This window comes from Xiphophorus couchianus, chromosome 11, assembly GCF_001444195.1.
Source record: "Xiphophorus couchianus chromosome 11, X_couchianus-1.0, whole genome shotgun sequence".
NCBI lineage: Eukaryota > Metazoa > Chordata > Actinopteri > Cyprinodontiformes > Poeciliidae > Xiphophorus > Xiphophorus couchianus.
The window spans coordinates 28,604,579-28,625,295 of record NC_040238.1 but is presented as its reverse complement, the minus strand read 5'-3'; the positions used below and the strand labels follow the sequence as shown (position 1 = coordinate 28,625,295).

Genomic DNA, 20,717 nt, shown 5'->3' with positions numbered 1-20,717 from the left:
TAAAAATGTAAAATGCAAAACAAGGTTGTTTTGCATTTTATTCCAGTTTGCAGAGAAGTGATTAAGGCCAGAATATCCAAATTAAGTAGATGGAGCATGTGACACAATTCAACAGCTGAGTCATGCTCAGAAGTGCCAAAAGGGATAGCAACATGTTGTAAAAATGCAGCCACATTCTAACTTTTCTTAAAGTGAGGGAAAACATGCCAACTGTTAGATACAATGATAGTGCCTGTAACTGCAGCTAAAATATAATTGTTTTTGCCAAATACACACAAAAGAAGATTTGCCAAACAATAGAAATGTATCTTTTTATGGGACAACAGCAAACTAAAATGAGAGCCTACATAGTGAAACTGGGAAAATATAAATTTTAGCATTTCTTTGCCTTTTATTGCAACATACATATGATCTGACAACATCACTTGGGGTTGGGTACTTTGGGCTTCTTTAAGCACAGATATGAATATATTAGAGCCAGAAAATCTAATATTTTGAAAGCTTGAAACATGAATAAATTACAATCAGCCTTTTTATAGGTTTTCATAGCTAATCTGTATTGTAAAACACACTTTAGCACAAAAGACATGTTTTCTGACAAAGCTTCTTTAAAATGAAGTGCCATTACTACAAATGGATACGCCATGTGAAACCATAGTTACTCATCTATTACCTCAAAAGTATCCATAATGATTTCAGGAGTTTGATGTAAATGCTCCTTGTTTAACCAATGAACTCATGTTTTTACTGAAAAGAACTGAAGCTCTGAACTATATTCACAAATTACATAATAATCTTAAAGAATATGCACTGTTGTAAATACAGTCACGTTCATTTAGACATGCATGTTTCCCACATGACTGTGATTATACATTGAACTATCCCTTTGGACATAGTTTGCTTCAAACACTTAATGAAAGAAAATATTTGCCCTGAATTATTCTGAAATCCCCACTCTAAAAGAGATTTTAAATGCCGTAGACACTGAAATTTAATGGTTGCTAAATCTTTGTGGGTCAGCAGAGCAACAGAGCCACCAGCTTTACATAATCTCATCTACTGTAGAAATACAGCTGCAGACCTGGATATTCTGCCTAGCAACACAAACCACTCCTGTCTATATATGGCCCACTTCCATATTCATTTGTGCAACCACAACCTTTATACTTAAAAACCATGCTGCCAGCAGCTGATAAAATATTTTTGTAGCTGGTCTATAAAAGAAGAATCCAATAAAACAATTAAGCACCATGTCAGATTTATTTTTGTTCTGGACACTTCTTGTGGCTGTGTCCTTTCAGAGCTTTACCCTGCACATGTTAGTTTGCATCTCGGTGTTGCTAACTGGTTCCATCCATGTGGTTTGATCACATTTTCTCAGTAGGTCAGCATATATATTATTTATGTATCAGGCATGCACTCATTTCCTTGCTCAAAGACTAAACAGAGAGCAGTTTGTGTCTGAAACAAGCATATTGAACATATGCAGTAAGATTTCAACTGTTACAGTATAAAGAACATCCAAGTTCATGTTCAAAGGTTGAGTTCAATTTATCAGCCCTCACCTCACTCTGTTCTTCTCTGCACATCTGTTGAACCTGAATCTAATGCAGCCCTCAATCCCCGATATTCAATCTGTACACATACCCTATTGTCACACGCAAACAAACAATCTTGGTGATTAAGAGCCTAAGTGTATATCTTTCTAGTACTTGCAGAGAAGATCCAATGACAGGCAGCCCTTACAGTGATGGGGTTAAAGGTCGTATCTGTTGCTTTTAGTCATAAAAATGACACAGAACTTTCACCATGTGAGAACAGTGTGAACAAATAAAATGTTTAGCAGCAAGTATCTTAAGTTTCTCTAAATATACGTGAATATGAATCGTTCTGCTCTTGGCTTTAAACTAAAAGGGAAGAGTTTATTCTTAATGAACCAGATACGAAGACGCATACTATACTGTGAAAAAGTATTTAGCCTTTTATGAATTTCCTCTTATTTATTAATTAATTTTTGTCACACTTAAATGTTTCACATAACTAAACAGAGTTAAAAAAAAAAACAGAGTGAATATACAAAAGGCAGTTTTCAAATGATGTTTCATTTAAGGAAAAATGTCATCCAAACCAGTCTGGCTTTATGTACTAAAGCAGTTGCCCCCGTTTTACATCATGAATTAACTCTGATTAATGTCATATTTTGGAAAGCTGAGTACAACTTCATTAGCCAGACCCTGACCTGATTGCTGCCTGACGTGCAGAACGAAGAAATCACTGACAACAATATGTACGCTAAAAACAAGGCCACCAACCGTTAGGAGTAGGAGTAGGATACTTTAGCACACACAATTTGATTGACAGCTTAGTTAGGCTGCTACATTCTTTTGCATGCTAAAACACCTTATCTAAAGCACATATTTGGCTTTTATATAGAATGAAGCATGCCAAATTAGATACTATCCAAATGTTTCATAAATGACCTAACATTAAAATCTCAATCTACCAAAATACCAATCACCTCTGCATGCATCATCTTACAGGTCCCCAACATACATTTTGATTAATTCAGCTAATAATTATATGAGCACCTAAGAGCTCATATAATTATTACTCACTTTATTACTCACAAAGCACTGAACCTTCATTCCGAGATGGTTAGAATATAAATGTGAAGCAGGCAACGACATCCTGGCAAAAGTAAGAAACCCCATCCTGATGCAGCAGAACTCTGAATTCTACACCCTTAACCCCAATGCATGAACGCTATGTGAAATTGTGATGTTCAAAAGCAACACACATTCGACAAAGACTTGACAGGACATGAAGTTTCAAAAAAGACAATTAATTCCCTTAAGCTTAGGTCCATAAAATACATATTTTTGTCATAGCCAACATACATAGCAAGATAGGAATTGTATGCTTTTCTTCAGCAGGATCAACTACTCTGATTGTTGCTGATTAATGGATCTAAACACAGGGGAATCCTTAAAGGAAAGCTGTTAGAGGCTTTAAAAGGCTTGAGGTTGGGACAGAGGTTCCTCCTCCAGCAAGACAACCCTAAACTTACAGCTAGACTGGTGTAGCATACGTCTTAGGGTACAGTCAAAGTTCAGACATCAAATGGGAAACTTTGTGGTGAAAACAGTATGAGAAAACTCAGAAGGAAAAGGGTATGCTGAGTTTATTCAAATAAACTCCAAGAAGATTTAGGCTGCCATCAATCAACACATTAATCACTAAATGAATAAAATAAATGGAGTTCGACATCTCATGTATAAATTGAGGAAAATAAAATGTGGACTGAATACATTTTCATTTGATGTGTTTGAATTCATTGGCACAGGGAGGAAATAACAAAAAATGTCACTTTAATTTAAGCTTTCATTTGAAATGTTTGACTCAAGCATGAAGAGGCATTTTAAAACAGATTTTCTTCTTATTAAATGAATACATTTTCAAAACGGATGCAAAGGGAGCAAAGAAATAAAATGCAACAGCTCTTGCTCCATATCAGAGGTGAGCACGATCATAGATATGTGTTAAATGCCTTCAGAAAATTGCTGATATCTCCAAGCATTTATTCATGCACAGTTAAACTCCAAAGTGAGGCAGAATTTTTTGATTTGATGCTCTTAAGCAACCGTGACTGGTCGACTGTCAGACTCTGAAGTGATTGAAGGCGTGCAGATTTGAATTTAGCCTCTGCAGTCCAACACAGCGGGGTAGCTAGATGCCAAACCCACAGAGGCAGGACTGCAGGAAGTTTTTAAAAAAATTATTCATGAAGGGAAGCTGTCAGTTGATGCCATAAAAATGATGAGTGTTTTAATTTCCCTGAATGATGCTCACTGTGAACCAGTAGCAATGTTGTGGATGACCTCAGGCTTGAGTAATTCCCCCCAAAAAACTCTCAGGATTAGATTATGTGTGTGTATTTGTGTGGGTGTGGGTGTGTGTGTGTGTGTGTGTGTGTAACTAAACTGTTTGTGGGTGTGTATTGCAATGCATGAGTCCAGCAATTGTTTTGTTGTAACGAAAAGCTAACACCCAGGCACACAATACTTCCTTTCACTGTCGACTTTGTAGAACACAAAAGCTGCTCATTTTCTCTTTCAGAGCTAAAACCTCTGCTGTTGAGGTTATGCTACAGTAAAGGTCTCACAGTTTATGCGTACTCCTCCTTATGGTTTAAGTATATAAATATAGACAAAAGCAGTGCGGTGTTAACCTTACATTTTAACAACTGAGTATAAGGAGGAGGCAGACATTGTAAATACAACGAATATTTTCTTCTGCTTCTGGTCACTATAATGCACCTGTACAACACCAGTAAATGTGTGCTGACGGCCTGTGCAAACACCAGTCTGAAAACTATACAGTCACAAATGCAGACAACACGAACATAAGGCTAAAGAGTCAAGAGTTGACAGAGACACTACCTACTGTCAGCAGAGAGGACAGCAGCCGCGTAAAAGGTTTCATAGCTGGTCCGTGAGAGTTTCCCTGAGGAACAACCGCACGCCCTGACTCACACGTTACTGCTCACTTTCATCTCCTCTGTCTCTTCCCTCTCTTCCCCTTCCTTTTCCTATTTCCATGTAAAACCATACGTACTGAAACAGGCTGAACGGAGATGACAACAGAGGGTGGGGCTGGGATTTTAAAAAGGCCCTCCTACTGACAGAGCTGTTTACAAGCATGAGTCGACTGGATACCCTCCTACTGCCGCGCTCTGATTGGCTGGGAAACTTAGGCTAGCGGGGATGACAGATTGCATCATAGGGCAACAATTTGTGCTAGTGAGAGGGAGTGAGAGTAGAGACAGAAAGAGAAAAATGTCCAATATAAGCAAGCCAACCTGCTGCCTCGAGATAAAATGTGTCGTTATAAAACAGGTCTGTTGAAAGATTAATAATTCGTGTTACTAATGTAAGATGATTTATTTTTTCCTTTTGAATTAATGTGATTATATACAAGATCAGTTACTACAGTTGATCCATAGTTAAGGAATTGTGTTGTGCCTTTAAGAGGAGCCGTTTCTTTCTTCTTCGTTGGTTTTTTTTTTGTGTGTGTGTGTGAGAGACGGGTTCTGTTCTGTTAAAATGGAGGTTCAATAAAAGTCTGGACAGCTACGCTACTCCCTCTCAGTGTTCTGCTCTTTCTCCACCCACGACCTCTTATTCTACGGTAACACCGATTCAATTCACATCGTAGTGTTACACTGGTGGCAGCGGGTTTGTGGACGTTTGCAGCGATTACAGCGGTGAGCACATGCTACGCATGCTAGTTTTTTTTTAATGAACGCATCGGTTTTTTTTACCAACCCTACAAGCACGCACAAGAGCCAACACAAGCTAGAAAATAAAGGAGAGCCAATGGAATTTATTTAACTACTAATGTCTCCTTTCCAATTTTTAAAACACATTTGGATTATAAGCCTCAGCAAAACAAGCAACCAAGAAAAAAAGCCTGACACGATCACTGAAAGTGGATTTTCATTACACAATTTTTTGGAAAAGTTTTCACATCCCTACAACCTTTTTCAGCTGCACTTATAATGAAATTAAATTGCACACTTTTACAAGGCGCTAATGTTCTGCCAATAACTCAATTTTGCACACTCTGCCGAAGTTCTGTGTCCTTATGATGTGGTCGGAGCATAATCTGGGCCAGAAGGTGACAGTTCTCACCCCATCAATCTGCCATTAATCTGTGCGGATTGAGTTCAGTCATTCCTCCTCCCCCGCACCGCTTCCTCTGGTTCCTCCCACACCTTTTCTAAAAATCTCCCATCATTCAAAACTCATGGGCCTGCAGACTGCTGCGGTGGGTGTAGCAGGAAGTCAGGGATGAGAGGACGATGAGAGCACTCAGATATAGTCCAACCAGCAAGGAATTTGCTGTGGAGGCACCCAAAATGTGACACTGTTTCAAATATTTCATGGTCTTCTAAAATGGGTTAGTAAAACTTGATCTAGTATTTCAAAATTGATTTCAATAAACAGTTTTTCCCTTGATTGAACAATTTGAGAGAATTTTATCTTTCCACAGAGTCATTTTAGGTATTACATCGGAAATAAACAATATCCCACAAGCAGCACTGCAGCCTTAATTTGTTCTAATGATTAAAAATAAATAAGCTAATGTGGGTTTCACCAAAGTGGTGGAATGGGTGAAGTAAAATTTGATGTTGAGGTTCATCTGGCGTGTCTTTTGATTGGTGATTGGTGAGACTCCCAAGATCCAAAATGTTTTTTTTCATTCTCAGTCAGCAAATAACCTTAATAAGTTGGCAAGAATGGAATGTAAAAAGATATTGCCTTGCAAAAATATTTAACACAAATACAGCCACTCTGTGAAAGCCTCAGAGGTTTGTTAGAGAACATAACTTAAAAACAAGCCACACCTTTCTTTCTTTCTTTTTTTTTTTGCTAAAAAAAAATTGGAAAACTATTTTAATTTACTTCCAATTCACAAGTTTGCTCTATATTGTTTTGGTCTATCACATTTAATTGCAGTAAAGTGAAATAATACAGAAAGCTTTGAGAGGTATAAATTCTTTAGCAATATTCTGTATAAGTGATGAGAACTTACAAAGTGGGTAAAAGGATTTGAGGGTCAGATAAGAGAGGGATGAGGTGAATAAGTGGGATATAAGAAGCTAAGGATGGGACGAATGACAAATGTATAACAGTGAGGCGCTTAGGCAAGATGATAAGCAGCTGAAGGAGATGGAGGTCAGGAGCTAAAGAGAAAGAAACTGGATAAAACACTGAATCCACACAAATCTGGTATAAAGCTTAATAAGTTTTTTCTATTTTTTAATTAATCAAAACCATCTTTCATTAATGAACCATATATAGCCTAAAAATAAAAAGTGAGTGTGTAGAAGAACAAAAACAATAACAACAAAATATGTATATACAATTATTTTGGAAACTATAAGTACATTTTTGGCTGTAGTAAGCAGAAAAAGTAATGCAGAGTTTCAGCAAAATAAATAATTTCAAGAGCTGCATGTGAACTGAACTCTTTGAGCTTGTACTGACAGCAAAACTCACAATATTTTAAGCTGTTGATGGTTCAATGAGAAAATCAGTAAAGTAGCTGCCAATTATGAATGGAATCCATTCCCTTCAAAATGTTTCAGATGGAAGAAAAAATGTCAATAGGTCAATAATACTAATCACACAGTTTAAAGGAGTAAATTGTAAATTTAGATTTAATTTAGATCAACAAAGGCTATTTGTCATGTTTTCTCTCACAAAAAAGGTACACAAAATAAAGAAGAACTTTGCTCGGTGCTTTTAATCCGGTTTGTCCGTATCCCACAGCTCTACTGCAGATGTTTTAACTAGTTTCTCTTGGCGGTTTTCCCTGAAACATTGCCCTACTTCTAACCTACTAACTGAGCAACAACCACACAGCATCACACCTTGGCTGCAAAAACAAAAAGTGTTTAAAAGCTTGCTTGCCACAGATGTGTCACTATGTAATGATCATGGTGTTTTTTTGTCTGGAAATGCTTGAGCTTGTTTTTAAATCTTTAAAAGAAAGAAATTATTCAATAGAGTGTAAACATGTTTCTGTTCTTTATTTACTTTAAAACAATATAAAATTTACACAAAAATAACAGTTGTAAAAGCACTTACAGTAAGAGTTAGTATTTCTCATTCACACACATATTCAAGTGTAAAGTGTGGTTTAAAGACCAATTAACCTGGCAATCATGTTTTTGGACTGTAGGAGGAAGCTGGAGTACCCAGAGAACTCAATGCAGATATAGAGGCTACGATTTGAAACCCACAAGGCAACAGTGCCAGCCACTGTGATACTGTGTAGTTCTATACAGCAAACAAGTCTAATGAATTTTTTCTAATAAATGGATGAATTTTGCTAAGGAAGTTGCAGAGAAGCAACCCACTTTTTGTAGTTATCAATAAGCTTCTGGCATAATACGAGTGGATATTTGATCACTCTTTTTAATAGAAATTGCATAATTTATGCCAATTTCTTGGATCTCTGGCACAGATCTGATATGCTTTTAAGCATAGCCGTTTAGTTCAAGTTCAAGATGAATAACTTAAAAGAAGTGCTCATTACGGTTTTCCTTGCTCCCAATGTGCATGGCACCAGTGCAACTGGCACAAAGGCGGTCCCTCAGCATTATACTGCCACCAACATGCTTGTAGAGATTTCAATGTCTTAACTTGACTCTTTTACCATTATGTCCAAACAGCTTAATCTCCTAAATTGTTCTTGAACGTCCCAACAAATTTTCTTTGGGAAATTCACCCAATATCCTTGGGGTTGTATGTAGATATTTAAGCTTGTGATAATAAATTAAACCATGTCTGGATTGGAAAAAAATCTAAAATATGTTTAAACCCGAGTCTTGCTTTTAAAATATACTTAATTTGTTCAACTAAATCAATAAAAGTCTCATTAGGATGCTTGGCAGCCTTCTGATCTGCTGCACAGTCCAGTCATCAGCCTCCACATACATATATGTCTATATATAGAGCTATCAGTTCTCATCCCCTTTACACTACTGACAGCCACGTGCTCCTAGCAGCACACAGAGTTTTAAAATGCATTACTCTGATATCCAGCTAAAGAAATATCAATGAACTAAGATAAACATTTAACTAACACTGAAATGCAAATGTAATTTCTGAAACCTCCACTATCGGTGATAATTACTTACTTTACACCTTATAGATGCTAAATTTGTTTCTGATGAAGTTCCTGCAGTATGACTAAAGCATATATAGTCATTTTCAAAAAGAGCAAATGCTAATGCAAACCGCTTTATCAGTGGTTAGAAAGAAAAATCTGATTTTTTTCCTTAAACTAAGAGTTAACCAGCTGTGTTAATATTAAAGCTGCCCTCAGGAGAAATAGGTGTGGGAGAGAAAGTTGTGTGAGAAATAAGGCTTCACACAAAATAGCTTGACAAAAGCAAAATGTACTCACCTGAGTGCCTGCTTACAAAAAGGTGCTTCTCCTTTTTCTTTCATATGAGCACTCAAAACTCTTTTTGTTTCTTTTGTTCTTGTTAGTCACAAAGAGCGCGGGGTTTAAATGTGATGTCATCACAGTCTTAAGCCAAGGAAGGGTTTAATGGACCTGCCGCTGGTGGCACGACAAGACCTCACATGGCTTCTGTGAATGACATTCCTGATCAAGATTATGTAGAGCCAAGCATTCAATTATTATGCAGGAACAAATTAAAATAAAGGACTTTAGCAGAATTTGCATACAAAAGCTAAAAAAGTTCTTATGCTGTGGCTCTCAAAAGTGTACACACCTTCATTGCCAAGTTTTGTGCACACTTTAACTATCCTTTGTTGAAGAACAACAAGAAAGTCCTTGTTAAAGTTAATTCATAAGAAGTCATTTTTGCTGATTGTCACTATCCAGGGAACAATACAGACTCTTAAGAAGGTGCACTTGTAAGATCAGACCAAAAATCACCCTGAACAGCCACACACCATTCCCATGTTGAAGCATAGTACCGGCAGCATCATGCTAAGGGGTTTCCTCTATTTGTCTGGGGCAAGAACGCTGATCAGAGCTGAGCCTACAAATGTTCAATGAATGTGAATATTTTTGCTAGGCATTGTACACACATAAGCAGCCAATGTATTTATGTGCCTGCTGTGGCATTTAAATCACTTTATCTTCATCTCTTGGAAGCAGAGCTCATTAGGAGACGGTTGGAATGAAAGCATAATCAGATTTCAGCATCTGAGCTATGAGGAACAGATACATGCAGCTCAGGTGGAGGCACAGATCATTTGCCTCTCAGAGTACATTTTCTAGATTCTGTACACACACCCTGTCTGTCACTGTCTCCTGCTATATGCCCAAACATCACAGAAAATAGCTAAACAATTTTGTGTTTCCCTTCAATTGAATGTGAATGTCAAAGTCTCTTTACACAGAAACTCACTATTCTAGCACACAGAATATCAGAATCGGAACAGCCAGTTATGTAAGCTTATATACCAACCTTACATGGATGGAGATCCTATGAAACATTCAAAAGAAATAGAACATGAAGCATGGATTTTTGTCCCCTCATGTTTCTTTTTATTATCTGACTGTACCTTTCTGTTAATGCACGGAGAATTATTTCAAGGAAATAAGTGCTTGTGCCACAGGGTAAAGGAGCTGATGCTGAAATAATTTGTTTCTTTAAATAACTAAAAGAATAAAAGCCTTGAGCTGAACAACAGCAACACAAACCGATAGCTTGGTCAAACTAGGACCAGACCACAGTACGGTTTCAGATAGGTGAAAATGTATCAGACTCAGCCTGTTAAAGGTAAACGTGGACAGCTTAGAGGTTTGTCATAATATGGGTGATTTCAGGGAGGGGAAAAAAGGTCAAAGGAATGGTTTATGTAAGAGCTGTAAGCACAGAAGAAAAGTACACCAAATGCATTGTGAAAACAAAAGAACTTTGCCATGGGCTTTTTGCTCACACAGATAAACATCACACACAGTGAAAAATGTCAGTGAATGTACATTTTGTTATTCAACCATAAGCATGCACAGAAACTCAGAACAAGAACATAAACACTGGACAAGAAATCATTCATACTCTTTAAATGTTTAACATTTTCTCAGGTTGCTGCAATAAACACCAATGCTGAGATTTTGTGAAATAAACATAACATTAGGACATGCTTATGAAGTAGAAGGGGTTAATAAGCCATTAATCCCAAATTTTTACAATACAAATCAGAAAACTGTGGCTGACTGAGTCAACAATATTTTAAACTATCATTTCTTCTCACTCACATTGTTGTGGTTGAAAACTTAATTTTTAATATTTTTGTCTCATTTGAAGAGAGCACATTTTGGTAACAGAATGCAGACTTCCTATGGCTTTCTTGGAACAATAGCTTTCTTTGTGCCACTCTGCATTCAGACCTTCAGAATGCATAACAGATATTTAATATTGCAGAGGATTCTCCCACCTTGTCTGTGGATCTCCGAAGCTCCAGAGTAATCATAGGTCTGTGGGGGGGGGGGTTTAAAGTGGGTTTATTGTGTATTCTCCAGGCACATTGTGTCATTTTATAAAATAATCATGCTGGCATAACATCTTCAGTTGTTATGAAAAAGCTATTAATATCAAAAGCAACTTACGAAAAATTTTACTTTAGATTCAAATGCCTTGAAATAGGCCTCTGTCTCTTTAAGAAATTCTTACCCTTTCTGATACGCCTCCGTCAGCACAACAAAGCTTCTGCATGATGCTGATTACAAACATTCTTAGGATTGTTTGACTGAGAAGTAGTTTGCATGGCAAGGTGTTTTGGGGCCTAAGGTATTTGCTAATTGCTGCCACTAGTCTGAAGGAGCTGAGTGGAGGAGGCACATGAGAGGGGTGCTCTGTTGGGATGACAAGTCAGCTGAGGACTGGAGCTTCAAGGCAAAGCTTTGGGTAAATATGCCGGACATTGTATGAGCAAGCATTTAGGCACCCCAAATGGTTGCCATGGGAGATTCAAGGATTTCTCAAACATTCATGAATAAATCAAAGCAACTCTCTGGGTAGGTATTTGATGAGGGAATCATTTTATAACATGATTTAAAGCTCATAAAAGCACATTTTGCATAATACCCCTCTTTATGATTTTTAAGGAAAATCTTTCATGTGCTTTTCCTTCAAATTTTCAATTTTGCTCTCTTTTTTGTCAGTCCCCAAAACAAAATCTCAATCAAGCAAGATGAAGTTTGTATTTGTATTGTAATAAATTGCAAGGTTCAAGGTATATAAAAACTTTAGCAAAGCACAGCACAGTGTGAGTAACAGTCTAAGAATGTTCTTGGAATTCACCTGTCTGATCCATCTTAACTTACTCATCCAAAGATCTAATCAATAATAATTGGGTCTACGGTACTATTATAGATCTTTATTGCTCAGAGTTGTAAGCATGTTTAGACACCTAAGCTACTCAGCCGTGCTATTAAGCATCATCATCTGCCTCTTACACCAAACTGTCACCACAATGACAAGGCAGAAAAGCAGTGACGCCTGACTGGTGACTAACGTGTAACTTTCATCTTGTGCAGTCCTCTGGCAAGAGTGATGCACCTTTTTGTTTCCTGTCAACAGACAGTGGGGGACTGAGTGACATAAGTGCAGCTAAAATGATCAGCTTGTGTGGTCTGAGCTGAGCTGTGTCTAAACGTTCCACAGGAAGCGCCTGTGTCCACATGGCTTATAACAGCGGACACACAGGTGTATGCTGCTATTGCTGCATGCTGTTACTTCTGGGAAACAGAACTAAAAACACAAAAACAAGCAAAAATATGAGGTTCCTTTAAATTTATTAACAACCTTTTTTGTAAGAAGCCTGTAAAATCACTGAAAGGCACTTATTGTGTTTCATAAAAATGACTGGACACAACATACCAATGTTATAGAGCATAATCGGAATGAGACATTTAGTAACTGTTAATTAACTGTTTAATACACTAGCATTGCAAAACTAAATCCTACAGAGTTTTTTTCTGCATCTTGTGACACACCGTGCCTCTTAATAATACAGATTCTAAGCTCCAGAGGACTTTACAAAGACGACTGGCTGGGAGGGGAAAAAATAAGGAACGCTTCTGGGTCAAAGGAGAAATCTGAGTAATGCTTGTTCTTTCCAAAGCACTAAGGGTATAATTAATGTTTCTGATTAAGCAAATAATTGCACAGACACAGAGAGGAGTAATTTATTAATCTAGCAACTAGCATAAATTTAATTGCAGTATTTCGTCTGTAGAATGAATTCAATACAATCTGGTTCTATTCATAAAGCCTTTAAAAACTCTGGAAGGACAAACTGCTGTGCAATACAACAATAATCCAGACAGAGATAATAATATAACTGGTACACAGAAATGGAAATTAGAAGCTAAAAAGGATTCAGCTAAAACACACCATTAAGATAAAATACACATTTAAAATGAAATAGAGACAACAATCATAAAATCGATGCTTAAAGAGGCACAAGCCATTGCAAAGGTTAAACTTAATCACATTAATCTTCAGTTCACAGACTACGACTGTTTCAAAAGTTAATTGATTCAAATGATTCTGACCTAATGGACAGCTGTTTCATATATTTTGTAAACAAACAGGCAAAAACAGTCATATGAATTGAAGATAAAATATACACATGAAAAATTTTGAAAATCAATTTTCACATTCATCCCTTTGCCTGTGTGGATTGTATTTTTACGTTTTAAGGCAAAAAGGTGTGAAAGAGATCCTTGAGTGCTTTTGGGAAAGATTGAGATAAAAGATTTACTGAAAAAAAAGACTAAAAAGTAATTTAAGCTCTTAAAGCAACCTCTGCTGCGAACCCCAACAAGAGCTCTGATTTCCCAGCTGAGCTAAAGCCATGCTCTTTGTCATATGTCACTAAATTGAATTTAATTAGTTTCGCTCAGTACTTGTTTCATGTAGTGGTGAATGTCAAACATTTTCAAATGTTTAGACTTCAACTAGAGGAATTAGAGAGGTAACACCTGAGCCATAGATCAAATCTGGTAATTAAACTGAAACATCATCACACATAGGACATGTTGGTCAAAATTACCAAAGCTATCTCTTTTTCAGTAACAATCTCCATGAAGAAGGAAAGTCATTTTGAATACAAAATGATACTGGGTTTGGTAAGTGCATGAGAGAACCAGTGATTTTTTTTTAAACAAAGCAGCAGCTGCCTGACATTGACAGCATCAACACACAGTGTTAACTAAGCAGAGAGGTAAATATAGCTGCAGCACAAACAGAGCAGAAAATCCCGTCATTACAGCAACCGTTCATCACATTTCACCGCTAGGTTTACATCTCCGCTTGCTTGACTCCCACCGCTCTCAAGCAGCTCCCGGGACATTCCTCCCATGCCAGCTAGGCATTCCAGTCTTTGGTCATCCTAGATAAACCTGAGGTTCGCCTGGGTCACAATTTTAACGTTTACACAAAAGTCCTCGTTTGTCTTCCCAACCTATCTGCTCTTGCATCTTTAAAAGTGTTCTGCTGTAGTCATCTGCTGATTAAATATCAGCGTAATATTCTATTCATAGTAGCTGCTTCAAGCCCATCTAAGGTTCTGCACCAGCTGTATTTTATATACCAGAGTTAGGAAAGCACATCTATTTGTTTTATTTCATGAAGGGAAACTTTTCAGAAGGTTGTTAAACTGAAAACACAAATTCTACTCTTTTGTGAAGCTTGTGAAGTGAGTGGGTAGTGTAGCTGACATTTATTCAACCTCCTCATATTAACTAGCTCAATCCATATTCTCAGCTGCCACCACCTTGTTTCACAATGGAGACTTTGTCTTAAATGAAGACAAAGTTAACAAAGTCACATTAGGATTTGACTGGAATAGATCACCTTTTCCCCCCATGTTTGAAGTGTAGCCTACATGGCTTAAGGCAAAGTGCTAATGAGATTTATTTATCAATGGCTTTATTATTGCATCTCTTCCATAAAACACCTGAGCTAAACAAAATAGCAATAGTCACTTGGGGACGTCTTTAGTTAATATTCTCCTTATCCACCCAGTCAGTTTAGATGTACTGAACAGACCTTTGTGACCAGTTCAATGCTTGGGATATTTGTCTATGACAGAAAACTGCTTTACACTTTTTCACAACACTGACCTGACTCCTGTGTTTGTCTTTTTAATGTTTTCTAACAAAGCTCTGAGGCATCCTGTTTAAACAATAGCTGGATTTATGTTGAGAAAATGACAGACAATTTTACTCTATTTATGAAGCTTGTGAAGATTGGTTGCTGTGGATTTTACGTAGGAGTGTTCAGATAAATGGGACTGAATACATACTGATGCCATACTGTTCAAATTTAAATTGACAAAAACTTTGGTAATTGTTTTCCTTTTAATTCACAATTATGTTCCACTTTGCGTTGATCTGTTACATAAAATCCCAGCCATAATACATTAGTTTGCAGTTGGAACATAAAAAAGTATGAAAAAGTTAAACTGGTGTAAATACTTTTCCTAAGTATTGTATGTGTGTTTGAAATCTGAAAGTATATAAATAAGCTACAGCAAGGTAGATTGTCACCTGACTTTAGTAGGGACACAGGAGTAAAATATTTCAATTTCAAACTCTGATGCAAAGTCATTTCTAAGGTGTCATTTCAGAAATCAGAAAGTTTTCTGAAGTCAACAATGCCCACATAATTCAGCCAAAGTCAGACTTGGACTTGACTAATAACTGCAACTCATTTCTGCATTTATTCTTAAACACAGCCAGCTTAGTGTGGTATAGATGAGGTAACATATTCATATTTCACTACACAATGGAGAGCTGTCAAGGGACACTAAATGGGCCTCGGTGTTACTCTGCATACAGACAACATAGGGTGTGTGGATTAGCCAGTGATTTGTAAAAGGGGGGAAAAAAAGTGATGAGGCAAAAGGGAGCCATGAAAGGAGGAAAGACTTTTCTCTTTCATCAAATACAAAATGGCATGGTATAAGGTATGATAGTAGAAGAGAACACTTAGTGGGGGTGCCACGAATGGATGAGAAAGATTCACTTACAGTGTGTCCTTTAGAGATGAAAATGAAGTTTCAGTTTGTTCTCCTCCAGCAGGAGTGATGTCCGTTTGCTAAACCTGGCATTGCCAAAGCCAAAGAAATACACCCCACACAGAGATAGGTAGGAAGGGGGTGTGTGTGAGAGAGAGTGGATTGACGAGAAGGCGGTTTGGTATCCTGCTTTATTGCATGTGTGTGTGTGCACTGTCAGGAGCGGAAAGAGATTGGGAAGGAGAGAGAGAGAGAGGAAGAAAAAAAGACGCAGAGAGCTCGAACGAGCTGAGTGGCTGGTGTGAAAATGGGAGGGAGCTCGACGGTCCAATAGTGAGCAAGATGATCTGAGCAAACAGGAGATAGCAACAAAGAGACAGATTTTTTTTTCTAAATCCTGATCACACTCCACATTTTGTCTGTTTTCTCTATATTTTAGATTAGGATGGCAGAGGAAATGAGAAACACCCAAAGCATCAAACAGAAAGTGGGGGTTGATCCATTTGCTACTGTCAGCCGAAGGCTTCAGCCCAGGATGTATTTCTCTCACACATAGATTGGAGGTGCAGGGAAACTGATGGGAGGAACACAGGAGATAAATCATCAAACCGTGCTTGGGACTCTAATAACAGATTGCTAGAAGGACTGACAAATAGAGTGCAGCTTGGAAGGCTGAACTGAAGTGCCGACAAAAAATAACAGAAAACCAACATATAAGGGGAGTTGCTCCCTTTTTATGTTTGCTTAGTTATAAAACCTTGTATAAAAAATTGTCAGCAAAGCAGCATTAATGAGCAGCACAGTACGTCTTTGTGCATGGACATCTAAGACATGTGCAGCATCCTGCCTCCTCAGAGTGTGTGTGAGACGCTCGTGTTTATAAGCATGGGGGCGGGGGAGCGGACCATCTTTCTCGGGATTTTGCTGCGGGAGCACAATGTTGCCATGGAGACTGCATCCATTGCAGCAGAAAAACGCAGATGGACGGCCTTCCTTTCTTCCCTGATGTGGTCCAGGTTGCCTCTCATCCCTGATCTGCAATTCATAAAAACTTGTCCTTTTGACTTTGTGGATAGGCGGAGGAAAAAATGCTCTGGGTGTGGACCAGCCTATGACTCAGACCGCTGACAAACTGCTTATGGCAGGGGTGAAAAGGCCTTTTTGTTGAATTATTAGAGAATGTTTAATCACAGAGCATTATCTTGCACAACTGGAGATTTAAATATTGTTCTAAATATGTCAGGATACATAAATTAAAGGTAAATCAGTTGCCATACTTTCTGAATGTAATTACAGCTCATTGGAGAGTAAATGGTCTGCATCTGAATGCCTGCTAATACAGACATCATGTTGACACAAGGGCACACGATCAATATCTTGTTTCTAAATTCAAGACATTAATTGCAGTTGACTTTAAAAGTGAATAAAGACAACAGGTAAGAACATATCTGGAGGGAAATCACGTACAAACACAACATGACTCATTCTTTTCTGAAGGCACTAAGAAATATGACCTGTTCTGACATCCCTCAAACTCATCTTGTTTAAATCTTTCATTTGCTAGATAATTTAAATTGTTTTCTATATGCATGTTAAGCTTATTTATATATGCTTAAACTCTGATACAGCAGTCTGATGATCATAAAGATGATAGCCCTTTAACCTTTTCACATTTTATCATGTAAGAGCCACAAACATCAAGGTATTTTACTGAAATTGTATGTGACAAATCAGCATAACAAAACAAGTATTTGTAAAGTGGAATAAAAATGATGCTCACTCCAAAAAAATACATTCTGAGAACAATAGCTAGGTAATCGTCAAAACAAAAATAGCACACTTTTAAAGATCACATTTTGTTACTGTTTATATTTTGATGTCTCCTGACCGATTCTTCTTCTTCTCCTTATGATGGCTAAACCCATGTATCCAGTGGATCGGTTAAAATGTGTGCAAATTTATTTGCTTGAAAATAATGTTTTTATTTATTATTAATTATGTGAATTTATTTATCTATTTATTTATTCTATTATTGTTGTTATTATCATTAGCACATTGTCTGTACATCCAATTAACAAAACAAAAGCAATTTTAATCAGTAGAATTTCTTGCAGGATTGCCAACATATATTTACTATGCCATATGTAAATATTTCCATTTCTGATACGGATTCACTGTAATTTGATATCCTCACAAATTATAAAGTAAAATAAAATCCACAAATCTATCCTTTATGAAAGTTTGACATGTTATAAAGAACTGTTCAAAGAACAGCAGAGAAAGTCCCTTTTGCAGTTCACCACAGGCCATGTAGAGAATACAATAAAAATGTGTATGAAAGTGCCTTGGTTAAATGAAACCAAAATATAACTTTTTGGCCAACCAGCAAAACATTTTCTGTGGTAGAAAACAAACACTATGGTTCACACTGACCACACCACCACCATGGTGAAATATAAATGTGACAACATCACTCTGTGGAGATACTTTTCTTTCTTTGGTGAACAAGTTTAGAGTTTATGGAAATATAGTTTGAGCAAAATAGAGAGCAAAGCCGTCAGAGGCAGTGAAGACTTGAAAGTTCACTGGATATAACTTTTGAATATTCTCTGAAACGTCATATGAAAATGTTACAGTTCAGAAGTGAACACTTCAATGTCTCCTGTATCTTAACTGTTGATTTTGTTTCATGCCACGGAAAATTACATGCAATCCTTATAGATGGAGTTCGAGCTGCAACAGTGAAGATCTTAACCCATCTTATTTTAATGTGATTTGGTTACAATTTTACATAAGTTGTGACAAAATATTCTACTTCTGAAGGATAGAGAAATAGGTGTACTTGCTACAACCAACCAGCAGACAGTGTAATCTGTAAACACCTTAATTTGCTTCTACCTGTCCATTTTGCTGATCACTGGGTTGGTGATGAAGGAGAGCAGATTATCCATGCAATCTTCTTTCCCTAAGAGGAATAACAATACAAACTGTATCAATAAAGAACATCAGATGCAGTTCAAATATCTTGTTTCAAATTTCACAAGTTACTACCTTTCAAAATTGTAAAGTTAGGTTCTGAAAAAAACAAGAGATAAAAAGCGCCAACTAGTGGTTGAATGCAGAAAGAATCCATGAAAAGCCATTTATGTTTTGAGGAGGAATATGTGTTCAAAATGTCATTTTACGAATAAAGACATCTTGATTTACCTGATTAAATCAAGGTTTAATCAGGTAAACCTTTATTATCTGCCAGCAACGAGATGCACACTGTTGCATGAAACGCAAGAGTGAAAGTTAGGCTACAACTAAAGATAACAGTGAGCAAAAAATATGAAGAGATAAAAAAAAAACATGGCACCACGGGACATAAAAACATATACGGATAGGCTGAGTTTCGTATTTATATAAAATGGTGGACTGACAGTGCGCGAGACCTCGTGGCGCAACGGTAGCGCGTCTGACTCCAGATCAGAAGGTTGCGTGTTCAAATCACGTCGGGGTCAAATTTATATTTTTTAAGTATCCACGTTCACAATTCTTTCCTAGTGTTATAGAAAACTGACAAAAACCTTTCACTGACTAAATTAAGAAAGCATAGCATATGACTCTGCACTTAAAGACAAGTACAAACGTTTACAATAATTGACTTTAAAATTTGTGAAGAAAAAAAGTGTCAAACAGATTAACTGGTTTACAAATAAACGTGACCTAGTTTTTTAAATACCTTTATTTTTCATTATTGTTGTAACAGTTCCTTTCTTTATTGCAAAACCAAATGGATGACAATACGATGTAATTGGAAAGATTGAAATACTGACATTGCTTAATGTAGGCCTATGATAATAGTGTTAACCTTTTTTTTAGGTCTAAAATATAATTGTAATTTGCAAATGGCTAACTTTTGCTGATTTCTATAAAACAAGAGAAAAAAATCAACATTCTGGAGACATAAAGTCTATAAAAAAAGTTAGGGTATATTTAATAAATTTCTTATGCAATTTTGTCTACTATATATCTAACCACACCCTCGTAAATAGTTACATGCCCAAAGCGTTAATGGTGGATTAGGTTACGCAGCAGCTACCACAGACACTACGTAGTGGTTTTGGGATGTTACCAAGACCATGACATTCAGCTGTAGAAGCACTTAAAAAATAAACAGTATTACTAAGTACATGTTAGTGGCTATTTATGAAAAACAAGCTGTCCTGTTATCTTCAACCACATTACCTTATAATCTCCAAGCCAATCCTTGTTAAAAACGAGCAGGAATGTTATATTTTCTGGCTTTACCACTCCTTTGTCTCCTTCTCTCTCCAGTCGTAGTTTTCTTGTGGTTTCTGTTTGCCTCCCTTTCGTCTCACATGCTCCTGCTCATCTTAAAAGCTTCAGTCTAGCATGACTGCCTTTCTAACTCAGTCCAAGGATCTCTCTCCCCTCCGTTCATGCCAGTCTCATCTTTCACCAAGAACACTAGACTCTGAATGCACAATTCATTAGCAGAGCTCTGCAAAGAGTGAAACTTGGCTGAGACATAAGCTTACCCCCTGTCCTAAGGAGCAGACTCACATGAGAAGGTCCTTAGCTGCACTTGTTTTCCACCACAATGGCCCGATTGTATTTGAGGGTCTCATTTTACATACAACAGGCCAGTTTCTCCTTCTGGTATCTCTGCTTTCGTAAAAGTGTATGCTTTGAGCTTTCATTGATTTTCTAAAGAGCTGGTGTTGTTTTTAAAAGAACCTTTCATGGTGAATATATGCCATATTTTTACTGTTGCAAAACATCCCTCTTTTTAATCAAATAATTAGTCAAAAATGCCAAGCAACTGTAAATGTCCTTCCTGGGAACTCAGCGGAAGGTGGAATAAATGTGCATGGGCAGAAAACCCATCCTTACTCTACAAGTTAGAGTTCATGATTATATAAAAATGGTTACCAAGGTAACACAAATGAATGCCTTTTATATTCCAGTTTTGGTAGTTTTACAAAATCTTGTTCCAGAGACACTAACATTTAATGGGTCCTACAAAAGCATGCAGCCTTACAAACATGTTAAGGCTGGATGGATAGCTTTGCTTAAATGTCATTTGAGTTTTGATTTTTTTTTTTTACTACAAGTGCATTTACAACAGGGTGG

General features: G+C 37.1%; 1 protein-coding gene and 1 non-coding gene across 6 annotated transcripts in view; one reads left to right on the top strand and one right to left on the bottom strand.

The window, feature by feature from the left end:
- trim3b (tripartite motif containing 3b) overlaps positions 1 to 20,045 on the bottom strand; it is a 34,071-nt gene extending 14,026 nt beyond the window's left edge. For 2 of the 5 annotated variants that reach the window (XM_028030962.1, XM_028030966.1), the window contains exon 1: positions 4,444 to 4,655. The gene's annotated coding sequence lies outside the window, so the exon portion shown is untranslated. Of the gene's footprint in view, positions 1 to 4,439; positions 4,657 to 15,590; positions 15,795 to 18,476; positions 18,544 to 19,808 lie in introns of those variants that run through there. The other 3 variants (XM_028030965.1, XM_028030964.1, XM_028030963.1) reach the window with 3 other exon arrangements.
- On the top strand, positions 19,010 to 19,081 carry trnaw-cca (transfer RNA tryptophan (anticodon CCA)). Its single transcript has one exon. It is a non-coding gene; the product is annotated as a tRNA-Trp (tRNA).
- Positions 20,046 to 20,717: the final 672 nt, after the last annotated feature.